The sequence below is a fragment of the Anabrus simplex genome, chromosome 2 (genome assembly GCF_040414725.1).
Source record: "Anabrus simplex isolate iqAnaSimp1 chromosome 2, ASM4041472v1, whole genome shotgun sequence".
Taxonomy (NCBI): Eukaryota; Metazoa; Arthropoda; class Insecta; order Orthoptera; family Tettigoniidae; genus Anabrus; species Anabrus simplex.
The window spans coordinates 325,321,083-325,331,835 of record NC_090266.1 but is presented as its reverse complement, the minus strand read 5'-3'; the positions used below and the strand labels follow the sequence as shown (position 1 = coordinate 325,331,835).

General features: G+C 38.6%; 1 long non-coding RNA gene across 1 annotated transcript; it reads right to left on the bottom strand.

Annotated features, from left to right (window-relative positions):
* Positions 1-2,955: 2,955 nt before the first annotated feature.
* Positions 2,956-4,191, bottom strand: LOC137498347 (uncharacterized). The gene is made up of 3 exons (XR_011017751.1): positions 3,855-4,191; positions 3,402-3,560; positions 2,956-3,114 (listed from the first exon to the last, which is right to left on the bottom strand). It is a non-coding gene; the product is annotated as an uncharacterized lncRNA (long non-coding RNA).
* Positions 4,192-10,753: the final 6,562 nt, after the last annotated feature.

Here is a 10,753-nt window from a genome sequence, read left to right as displayed (position 1 = left end):
TCACAATACATCAGTGGATTTGTTCCTATTATATGTGATGCCATTCATAGAGCACTACAGCCAGAATTCTTGACAGGGTCAAAGTTCCAACAAAAGCCTCACAACAGTGGCTCATTGTACTTCAAATATAAGACTAATACTATTTATGCTTATTTGTTTTAATGATGCTGGATCTTGGAGCATAATTACTGTCTTTTCAAATGATATTTTGAGGTGTTTATTAGATGGAGGTTAACAGCTTTTTTTTTCCATACCACTTGGTGAGATCCCACCTACCAAAACAATAGACATATCAAGAAATGCTTCCAGTCAAAATTTACATTACCTAATGTAGAAATAATGTGTCAAGTTTCATTACAATCCTGTAAATAATTTTGAAAGAAAAAAAAATGCACATATGCTCTGAATATTGTGAAAATGATAAAAGTATTGGAGTTCCTTACACTGTTTCTCTCCCTCATGATCCTCTGCAAATCTCTTGTTGCCTCTCCTCTTCTTTGTTAATGTGCCATGTTCAGAATAGTATCATATTGCTTTCATGACAAAGATGTTGCTGAATTTCTGTAGGCCTACTGTGTTTTGTTCAAAGAATCTAGGTCCATATCCAAACTTTGCAAGAATGACAATCCTGTCTTAATTTATATCATTGAAGACTACAGCACCAAATGGGTGTGAAGAAAGGTTGTCTATGGACATCTCTTCCAAAGTAAATTCTCTTTGGGGTTCTGTGTATTCACATATGTGTACATTTCTTGAGGAGTTCAGGTGAGGCTAGTGCTCTACACTAGCTTAATAACTATAGGAAAAGCTTCTGGAATATTGTTCTAATAAGTTGGCAGTGTAATAGACTGATACTTGTCACAACTACATGTAAATTACACACAAGGTCTTGTTTATTACCCTCATCACTAAGCATAAAGTACTGTCCCCCCAGACTTCGCACTGGCAAGCTGCTCTAATTGCTCACTTGACAATAATAAACCAATTAATATAAATCCTGCACTTCCATCCAAGTTACTGGTAAACTCCTTGGTACAGAGTAACAACTTTTTCTGCAAAGGTCTGATAGGACTCTCTTTCTTACCTCAATGTTGATTTTGCCTTTCTGTGTATTGTTCATATGTAACTTCTTTACTGATATGAACAATACCAAGCCTATCTATCCATCCTGAAATACTTTCCTTATGAATCAGTTCAAGGAAAATGAAAACTTTGCCTTCAATTTAACCCAAAATGAGAACCAAACACTGCAAAAAATAATAGGTGCTAATAACAAGCACCTTGCCTTCTATTTTTAGAAGTGAAGAGTGTGCCTTTCTAACAACTAAATACTATTGCCATCTACAGTAAAATGTTATTTAGGCCTGTTGCTCAGGTGGTAAATGATTTAATTTTGCTATATTGCCTGTCAAAACTGTTTGTAAATACCAATTATATAAATTAGGCTAATGTTTGACAGAGTAGGGTGTATGGGTCTTTTAAGATCTTGGATTGACTTACAGGGTAATTAATCTACTCAACCTTTTATTACAAGCATGTAACTGTCATATGGATATGCTTTTTATAAATATGTACATGTTCTGCCATCATATCCCCTTAATATCACATCCCACAAAATACAGTTTTTTTTATGTTGTAGATTAAAATCTACAAAACTTTGGTAGAAACACCTGTCAAAATAGTTACAAATGAATTTTTCATCTTTGTTTTTCATTGTTTATATGGATCTACAGCACAAGAAATAAAATAATCGGTCTACCTTGATGCCCCCTGTAGGCCTATATGTTATTCATAAATTATAAGTACGGTAACAGACATGAAAGTAGCGATTGCTGGTGCAGACAGGTACCAATGGCAGGAGAGTACTTGGAATGAGGAGATAAAGGCTACCTAAGTTACAAAGGTATAAGGTGGCAGGGAGGGATTCTGTCAGGTATAACTCTAGTAAGAATTTTGTCCTATGCGAACGACTTGGTCTATTGAAACTGTGCAATCTAATATCTTGCAACTTCAAAAAGGATGCAATGAATATGACATGAAAATTAGTCGTTTCAATTCTAAAGTGATGGCAGTAGGGAAGAGTAGTAGAACTGAATGTCAGGTTAAGAATACAAAATTGGAACAGGTAGATAATTTCAAATAGGTATTTAGGATGTGTATTCTTCCAGGATGGCAGTATAGTAGGCAACATTGAATATAGATGCAGTAAACCCAATGCAATGAGCTTGCAGTTGTGTTCAACAGTATTCTGTAAGAAGACAGTTAGCTCCTGGACAAAACTACTCATGTCTTTACACTGGTCTGGTTTCAGACCACCTGTGCTGTACATACCTAATGCAATGAGTTGTGATCAACAGTATAGGTACCAAAAGAAGGAAGTCAGCTCTTGGACAGAACTATCAATACGCCGGTCTGGTTTCAGACCACCTGTGCTGTACAACTGCTTACTACATACACACAGAAGGGACCTACTACATGTATTTCAAAATACTCCTTTCCTTGTAAACCATACATGTTCTACCACATAAAATATACAAATTAAGATGTTGTAATAATGCTAATAATTTAAAAAAATTGGAGTTAAGGTTCTTTCCCATCAGGTGCTAATACACATAACTCACTGAGGATTCAAATAAATATTGATAGATAAGTAGGCTATAACAAAAACTGATTTAATTTAAAAAGTAGAACATTTCAAGAACATAAATTTTATTTGATTCTTTCTTGATCTAACACTGTATACAACAGTTCCTGAATTTTAACTTTGAAAACCCTTTGACCTAGTACACTCATTCTTTCCATGTCATCACAAAGACACTAAAAATAACACTGATTACATTTTCTTTTCAGTTTTCGGTATCTTTTCTAAATATTCACTTAACACATCACTGTCACTTTCACATTTCTGTTTCTTTTATTTTTAACTGCTGGCAGAGCTGTTTGTGGAAGCAGAAGCCACTCGACTGGAAGCTGAAGTCCCTTCAGTAATTTCTGATCTGTAGGAGTAAGACCCCTCCAACACAAATTATTTCTGCTTCCTCCTCCTCTATTTCAGCTTGGTGAAAAGGCTCTCACACATCAGGTGCCACTTCCATAGATGTGTTTGTTACAGAACTGAAAAAAATGAACAACATATTAATGCAATTCTTCTAAATTGGAGCTATATTTTAGTCTGGACACAAGCCTTCTGCTTAAGAAATTGTTACTTTCAATAATTATTTTAGTAAGATGATTGTTAGGTTGGATTATATTATATTACTTTCAGTTATATCTGATAAAGTAATGAACAGATGGGTGGAACTTATGGCCTACAGACTGAATCTTCCCCTCACTGTTTCACAACTATAACACTGGTCTGTAGTGTAGGCCTACTTTTAAAAATAAATATTACAGAATTGTACCTTTTTCCAGCAATGAAGAGTTCCAGAAAGTTGAGAGCATTGAAGTAGACCCATTTTATGTTTTCTGTACAGCAGAACCTGGGAGGAGAGGGAGGATGTTATCTCTCCAAGTTCGATATCCAGCCTTCAGAATTTGCCTTGTTTTGGCACAACTTTTTCCTGAAACAATGAATCAGAATATTGTGACATATACATGTAGTGGGCCTACTTATGGCATTAAAGCGAACAATGGTAGGCCTATTCATTTCATTAGGTACCGGTACGAGATGGAGGTTAGGAAAGCACTGCTTATGTTTTCCAAACATTTCTTCAATTAAGTTACAAGAATGATAATTACTAGTTCTCCTAGTATAACTTTTTTTACCAATCTATTCCGTATAATATATTTTATCAATAAATAATCTAAGATAACACTATTCATAAGATAATCGTAAAAATATAATAATTACTTACCAGTTTTTGTCCCAGTTCTCGACGCTATAGAATGCCATACAAAATTCACGGTCTCCCTATTACTATATCCAGGGAGTCTAGGATTATACACCACTTTGTTTTCATACACTAAGCAAATTAATGTTTCGATTTCATCAACAGATGACTATGTTGCGTCCGCCATCATCGAACGACTGCGACTGAAAAACGGACACGTTTGTTTTCACAAACCAGTCGATCTTCATCGCTCGTAGTTGATCGCTGACGATCGATGCTGTGTGACTGGTGCCACTGCCCTCTGTAGGTTTGTTTTCTTAGTCGGTTGATCGCAGTCGTTCGATCGAGCCTGTGTGACAGCCCCCTAAGTCTGCACCTTTAGCGATTGTGTAGAGAATGGCAACTGGTTAGATTAACGTTTGGTCAGCGTAAGTTTAAGACTGCACTTTTAGCCAGGGTGTAGAAAAGGGCAACTGGTTGGGTTACCGACTGGTCAGTGTGAGGTTAAGCCAGCACTCTTAGCAATTAACATCACGAAGTTTTATGCCTGCACTTTTATGCGGTTAGCCTGGGAATCGAACTTAGGCCTGTAAGGTAAACGCTCTCAGGCCTGGGGTCCTACCCGGGATCTGTGAGGTTAAGCCTAGACACGTAGCCAACGTATGGCCATGTGAGGCGAATTATGCACTCGTAGTTACTACATTCCTTGAAGGGGAGGCCTCTCCCAGTGTCATGTTGTGGCGGCGGTGGCCGAACCCGTGGAAAAACACTACTTATCTCGTCTTCTCGTCAAATTTATTCAAATAGATCATTTTTCAAAAATTCGATTCAGTATCTCTTCATTTGTGATTTGATCTTTCCATCTCACCTTCAGCATTCTTCTGTAACACCGCATTTCAAAAGCTTCCATTCTGCTTCTTTCTAAACTAGTTATCGTCCATGTTTCACTTTCATATAATGCCACGTTCCTGAAGAAAGTCTTCAAAACGACCTTTCCAATTCCTATATAGATGTTCGAAGTAAGCAAATTTCTTTTCTTAAGAAAGGTCTTCCTGGCTTGTGCAAATACTCATTTTATGTTCCCTTACTTCTACCAACGTTAGTGTTTTACTACCCAAGTGACAATATTCATCTACTTCCTATAAAACTTCATTTCCTGATAGTAGATGAGCTATGTATGTTCTTACAGAATGGGTGACGAGTCAGCGTGTTCTCACGAGGTCATTGATTCCTAATTGAGTAGTAAGGCAATGTACATTCTAACGCGATGTCATTGACCCCAAGTTGAGTAGTGAGATAATGTAGGTTCTAAACCATTCAATGCTTAGTAACGTCATGACCTTGCGTACGTGAACAAGCCTAACCTCACAGACTCCATTGGAGTGGCGTAATTGGTTAGAGAATGATCTGAAGCGCCATTTGCCCTCCCTAGGTGAGGTTATGACGTCATACGCATCAGGATTGGATAACCATAGACTAACAAAGAAAATACAAAATCTCGCAGTAGGCATATCTCTAAAAATTCACAACTGGCTTACAGAAATAAACAAAGATATACAGGAAACTGGTAAAAATGAAGAAATCTTGCAAGACAGAAAAAGTCAGAAATCTCATCAAAAAACACAAATTTGCTGATCAACCTAACAGACAAGCTACAGGATGGACGGAAGAATGCAAAAAGAAGCACAGCGAAGGAATGAAGAGATCTTGGGATGACAAGAAGAAACGTCGTGCTAAATAAGTTCACACGCGCCCCTTAGTTGTGCATAACGAATCAAAAAGTAATGATAATTTAGAGGATCCAACCCACCTTCGTATTGAAAACTCAACATGCATACACAATAAGGAAAAGTAATCTTGTTCCGGGATTTATTCCCGCGGAGTTCGCGTCTTATCACGCACACACACGCACCTTAAGACTAATAATAATAATAATTGTACCGGGCGGTACACCTCCGCTCCGCTAATTCAAACTTTGCGCCTGTTGAAACTCCTCTACTGGAGGAAGCCTGAACTTTAACTGCAGTGTTAATTCTCAAGTTTCACAGAGGATGTCCCTACTTGTAAATTTTTGAAGTTTTCTGAACTGTGTTGTTTTCGATGTATTTTTGTTTTGCCTGTAGTAAGAAGTGTGGACATTCTCGTCTAGATGGCACTACTGAAGGACTACAATTATGCACCCTAGTGCGAAGTGAACGAACTGTGTTTTTGGAGAAATTTTGTGTTCATAAGTTTGTTCTTTGTTAAATTTCTTTCAGTAATTGTTTAAGTTGGCAATATTAACCCTTTCTTTCCGCCAGTTTTGAATTTGACCAATAAGGAATTTCTGTAATTAATTTTCCACCAATAAGGTGTTTCTTCTTCGTCTAGTGTAGTAGTTTTTGCCATTATCCAATAAAATGCTTGTGGGCGGGTGTTATCATTCACGAAACGCCTCGAACTTTCCACGAGGGTATATAAACTGCTGATTTTCGGGTCTCCGCGCCACTTCAGTAACATCTATCATTGTGTAAATTATGTAGCAGGGGGCGGGAAGCGCCTCGTTCTTCGGGCAGCAGTTCAACCACCAGGTAATGGCCTTTTAATAACTTCTTTTCTTGCTAGCTCAGCAGTTTAACTCTTGGGGCAGGTCCGAAGCCTTTTACCATGTAACTTTCCTCTAAAATGTAAAGACACTTGGTATCTATTCTATCTTTTTAAACTACAAATTGGGATAGAGAGTGCTTAACCCTCTCGAGCTCCCACTCATATTGCTTTGAGGTGAACTTATTTTCACAACCGTTTCTTCCCTTCTAATGTAATGTAAATCGTTTTCTTATATAAGTCACCTCTTTAGGATGGGATTAGCCCTTGCATTAACGGCCTAGTGCCAAGTAGGTTTTAAATAAAGTGTATTAGGAGTGCAAGGACGCCTCCTCTCAAGTTGGTATTTTGGAGGCCATGTAATTGACCTGTTTCTTTACCTAATAGGCCTCAGTAGGTTGGGTATTTTTACCCCTGTTTTCATGTACTTGGAGGACAGCTTGAAAGTAGAATTTGGTGTGGCCTTTGATAGGCTTGAACTTTGAAAGCGTGTTGCTCTTTCTTAAAATTTGGTTTCTGTGTGCCTCGAGCAGGCTTTTCTGAGTAATAGGGAGCGAGTGCTCCTGGGCATGATTGGGGTTTTCGGCCCCTTTGTTAAACCTTATGTATAAGTAAAGTTGGGCTCATTGCTCAAGAATTATGTGTCTGGCTCTCGGAGCCCAAATCCTGTAACACTGTAATTGTACATTCTCGATTGGTTGCTGTGCTACTATGTACCTGCCATTCTTGTTATAACCTTGTTAAATTTTATCTTAACTTTAATTTCGTAAGTTGAGACCCGTTCACCCCAGCACCTTCTTCCACCTCTGCTAATCCACCAAACCACGGTAACAATAATAATAATAATAATAATAATAATAATAATAATAATAATAATAATAATAATAATAATAATAATAATAATAATAATAACAATAATAATTTGGAGAATCCAACCCACCCTCTTACTGAATACTCATCACAGTCTCAATTGAGTAAGCAGTGTGAGCGGATGTGCTGAGTGAGTGCTGAAGTATGAGGATAGTGCTGGAACTTTATCGAGTGAAGATTGGAAGATGGCAGTGGATGAGAGAAAAGAAAACGGAATTGAGTATGAGGATGAAGGGTGAGAAAGTAGGGAAGATTGCAAGGCTGCTGGTGGCGGTGGTTCTGACCGCGCTCTTATAATAGGTGAAGTAGAAATAAACCCAGGGCCAGGCCCAATTGGTGCCCTAGGATGGGAAGAGATAGAGGCGCTAAAAGAAGTGGTGAAGGTGGCGTGTCAGATAGACCAATTAAAGGAGATGATAAGAGATCATTCCAAGGAGTTAAAAGACTTAAGATAGTTCGTTAAAATTGAGGTGGATAGCTGAAGGGAAAAGTGGGGAGAAATGGGGCGGAGATGGAGGAAATGCGAAAGAAAGATCAGATGCTGGAGGTGAAGGCGGCGAAACTCAAGAGAGAAGTTGTGAATGGGAACCAGGAACGAAGGAGGAAGAATATTTTTATATACGATGTTGAAGAAGCTGCGAAAGGAGATAAGGTGGCACTAGTTTATAAGATGGTGAACTTGGTACAGAATAGAATGAAGATCAATTTTAGTGATATATATATTGATGAGGTTCAGAGAGTGGGAAGAGTGAATGGTAAAGGTGGGAGACCAATTAAACTTACACTGATATCTACCCTGATGGCTGACATTGTCCTAAGAAAAGCAGGGAACTTAAAGGAAGAGGCGATATGGTTGAAACTAGATATAGGTAGTGAAGAGAGCAGAGAGTTTAAAGTAATAAGAAGACACATGTGGAGTGCGAGGAAACAAGGGTTGAGAGTGTTCATTAGGGGCAATAAATTGGTGGTGGGGAATGGTAGTTGGGTAAGAGAATGGTCGAAAGAAAGGTTGCAGCAAATGGACCAGAATTATCTGCAGACGACTATGGAAAAGAGAGTGGCAGGTGCGAAGAGAGAAGAGGAGGGCTCGTCTGGTGATGATGGAGAAATGGCTGTTGGCGAGGGGAGGAGCGATGACCAGTGCGAAGAAAGAAGAGGAGGCATGAGTGAAGATGGCCGGGGAGAAGAAGAGGATGTTCAACTTACGGAGAGAGGTGTGGGCAGTTGAGCGCCACCGGCAAGTGCTGTCGTGGCGGAGAAGGCAAGTAGCCAGAGAGAGGTAATGAGCAGGGATAGAAGTGTAAGTCTGAAAGATCTGTGGGGGAAGAAAAGCAAAGGGCAGGAGGAGAGGGGGAGCAAAGTATCTGCTAAGATGTATAAGAAGGTAGAGAGCAGCGAGGAAACAGAAGGAATGCGTATATCTAGAAGTAAATCGAATAACGCAGCTGATGTAAATAGAAATAGGGGTGACAAGGAGGGGGCAAAAGAGGATAGTATGTAGCTATAGTGTAAGATAGGCTTTGTAAATATTGAAGGGGTAGGAAGTAAGCTGGGTAATGAAGAGGTTAGTAAGATGGTGGAGAGTTTTGATATAATGGCCCTCCTAGAGACATGGCTAAAAGAAGGAATAAATCTAACCTGGAAGGGGTTCGTGGTAAGGAATAAAACGAGGAATAAGCAGGAAAAGAAGGGGAGGAAACCTGGCGGTATTTCATTATTACAATATTTTAAAAAATAAGAGGGTTCCTCCTATTCAATACAAAGATATTTATTAATATGAAAGAATCACATATCGTTCAAATGAGGTACTAGTTTCGGCACCAGATATGTGCCATCATCAGCCACAAAGTCAAATCAGGCAAACACAATAAAACCCTAAAACAACTTTATACACACTATAACATCTGCATGGATGAATATGAAATATAACTTTAAAACAACTTTAAAAACACACTATAACATTTGCACAGATGAATATAAAATAAAATATGGTAGATGAAGATGCATTCCATTTTAAAATCCGTTAAAATGATGACTCCGTTGTTGTATACCCATGGCAGTTTGTCCAGCTTATATATAACTTTAGTTTTCTAAAACTGTTAAATTAACTGTTAACTGTTAAATTATGCTACTGTTAAATTATGTTACAGCAGATCATTTATAGAACAGATGTGTATGTTTAGTCCTCAGCCCGAAGGCTGGTTGGATCCTCAACAGTTCCGCCATCAGCTGTCATAGATGGCCTAGGTATCACTGAAGAGGCGTACTAGGGAAATGAGGAGTGAGGTAGTTTCCCGTTGCTTTCCTCACCGAGCCAGAAGTTGCTATTACACATCAGTCTGCCAAGCCCACTGAAATGCATGCACCAACTGACCCTATGAGCAATATTTTCACACCATGCATAGCAGAGACTGGCTGCAGAAGGAATGGCATTACTAGCATTACTCATACCTCAGTCACTTTCATTTTGTCAAAGCTAAGGATAAAGCTGAGACAGATCAATGAAAGTAACAAAATTGCTCTAGCCCATACCAGAAGACATAGTGCACTGTAAACACTAGGTCCTGCCAGCAAAGGCACATAGAACAGATAATCAATAAATTTAGACACCGGCCCAAGACTACTCTCACTAAAGAAAAACCTACAATTAACGTTTCATCTACTTTTACATTCAACAACGGTATTCATCAAATCACCAATGTTTTTCGAAAACATAACGTAAAAATCTTCTTCAGAACTAATAATAGGACCTCAGAAATTATACATAATTCAACATCAGTCAACACCTCTAACAGATTTTCCAAATCTGGAATCTATAGATTCAAGTGTATCGACTGCAGCGCCTCCTACGTGTGACAAACAGGACGCAACTTCATAACCAGATATTCAGAGCACGTCAACGCGGTAAGATATAACAAGTTTTCTGCTATAGGCCAACACATTCACGACTCTAATCATAAGTTTACTGATATAGAACATGATTTTGAAATACTTCAAATAGCAAACGAAGGGCCAATTATGAACATCGTCGAAAATTGTTTCATTCATTGCGATCAATATTTCAACCCTAACTATAATCTAAATGAAATTTCCGAGAAAACTAATATTCTTTATGATCACTTAATTAAATGGCTAAGAAATATTAGACCACCTAAAAACAATTCGATCTTTCAAACCATACGCAGTACATATCCACATCATTTACCCCCACTACCACATCCTTCCGCTCCACCTTAGCTCCGTGACAGTTGCTCCCCCTCTACCCCTCCCCTCTCCTCCCTTACGCCTCACCCCTGAACCTTATAATTGCATCAATCAGTCCAGCTCTGTCCGCCGATCACTCAGGCTGCTCAAGGTGAGTTCGTTTCTAGTATTCTCTGGGTTTTTCTAGACTTTTCTTTTTGATCTTTCCTTCCGATCTTTTGCCTAATTCGTCTTCTAATTTCTTCCCCAGGTTCCTCAACCCATAT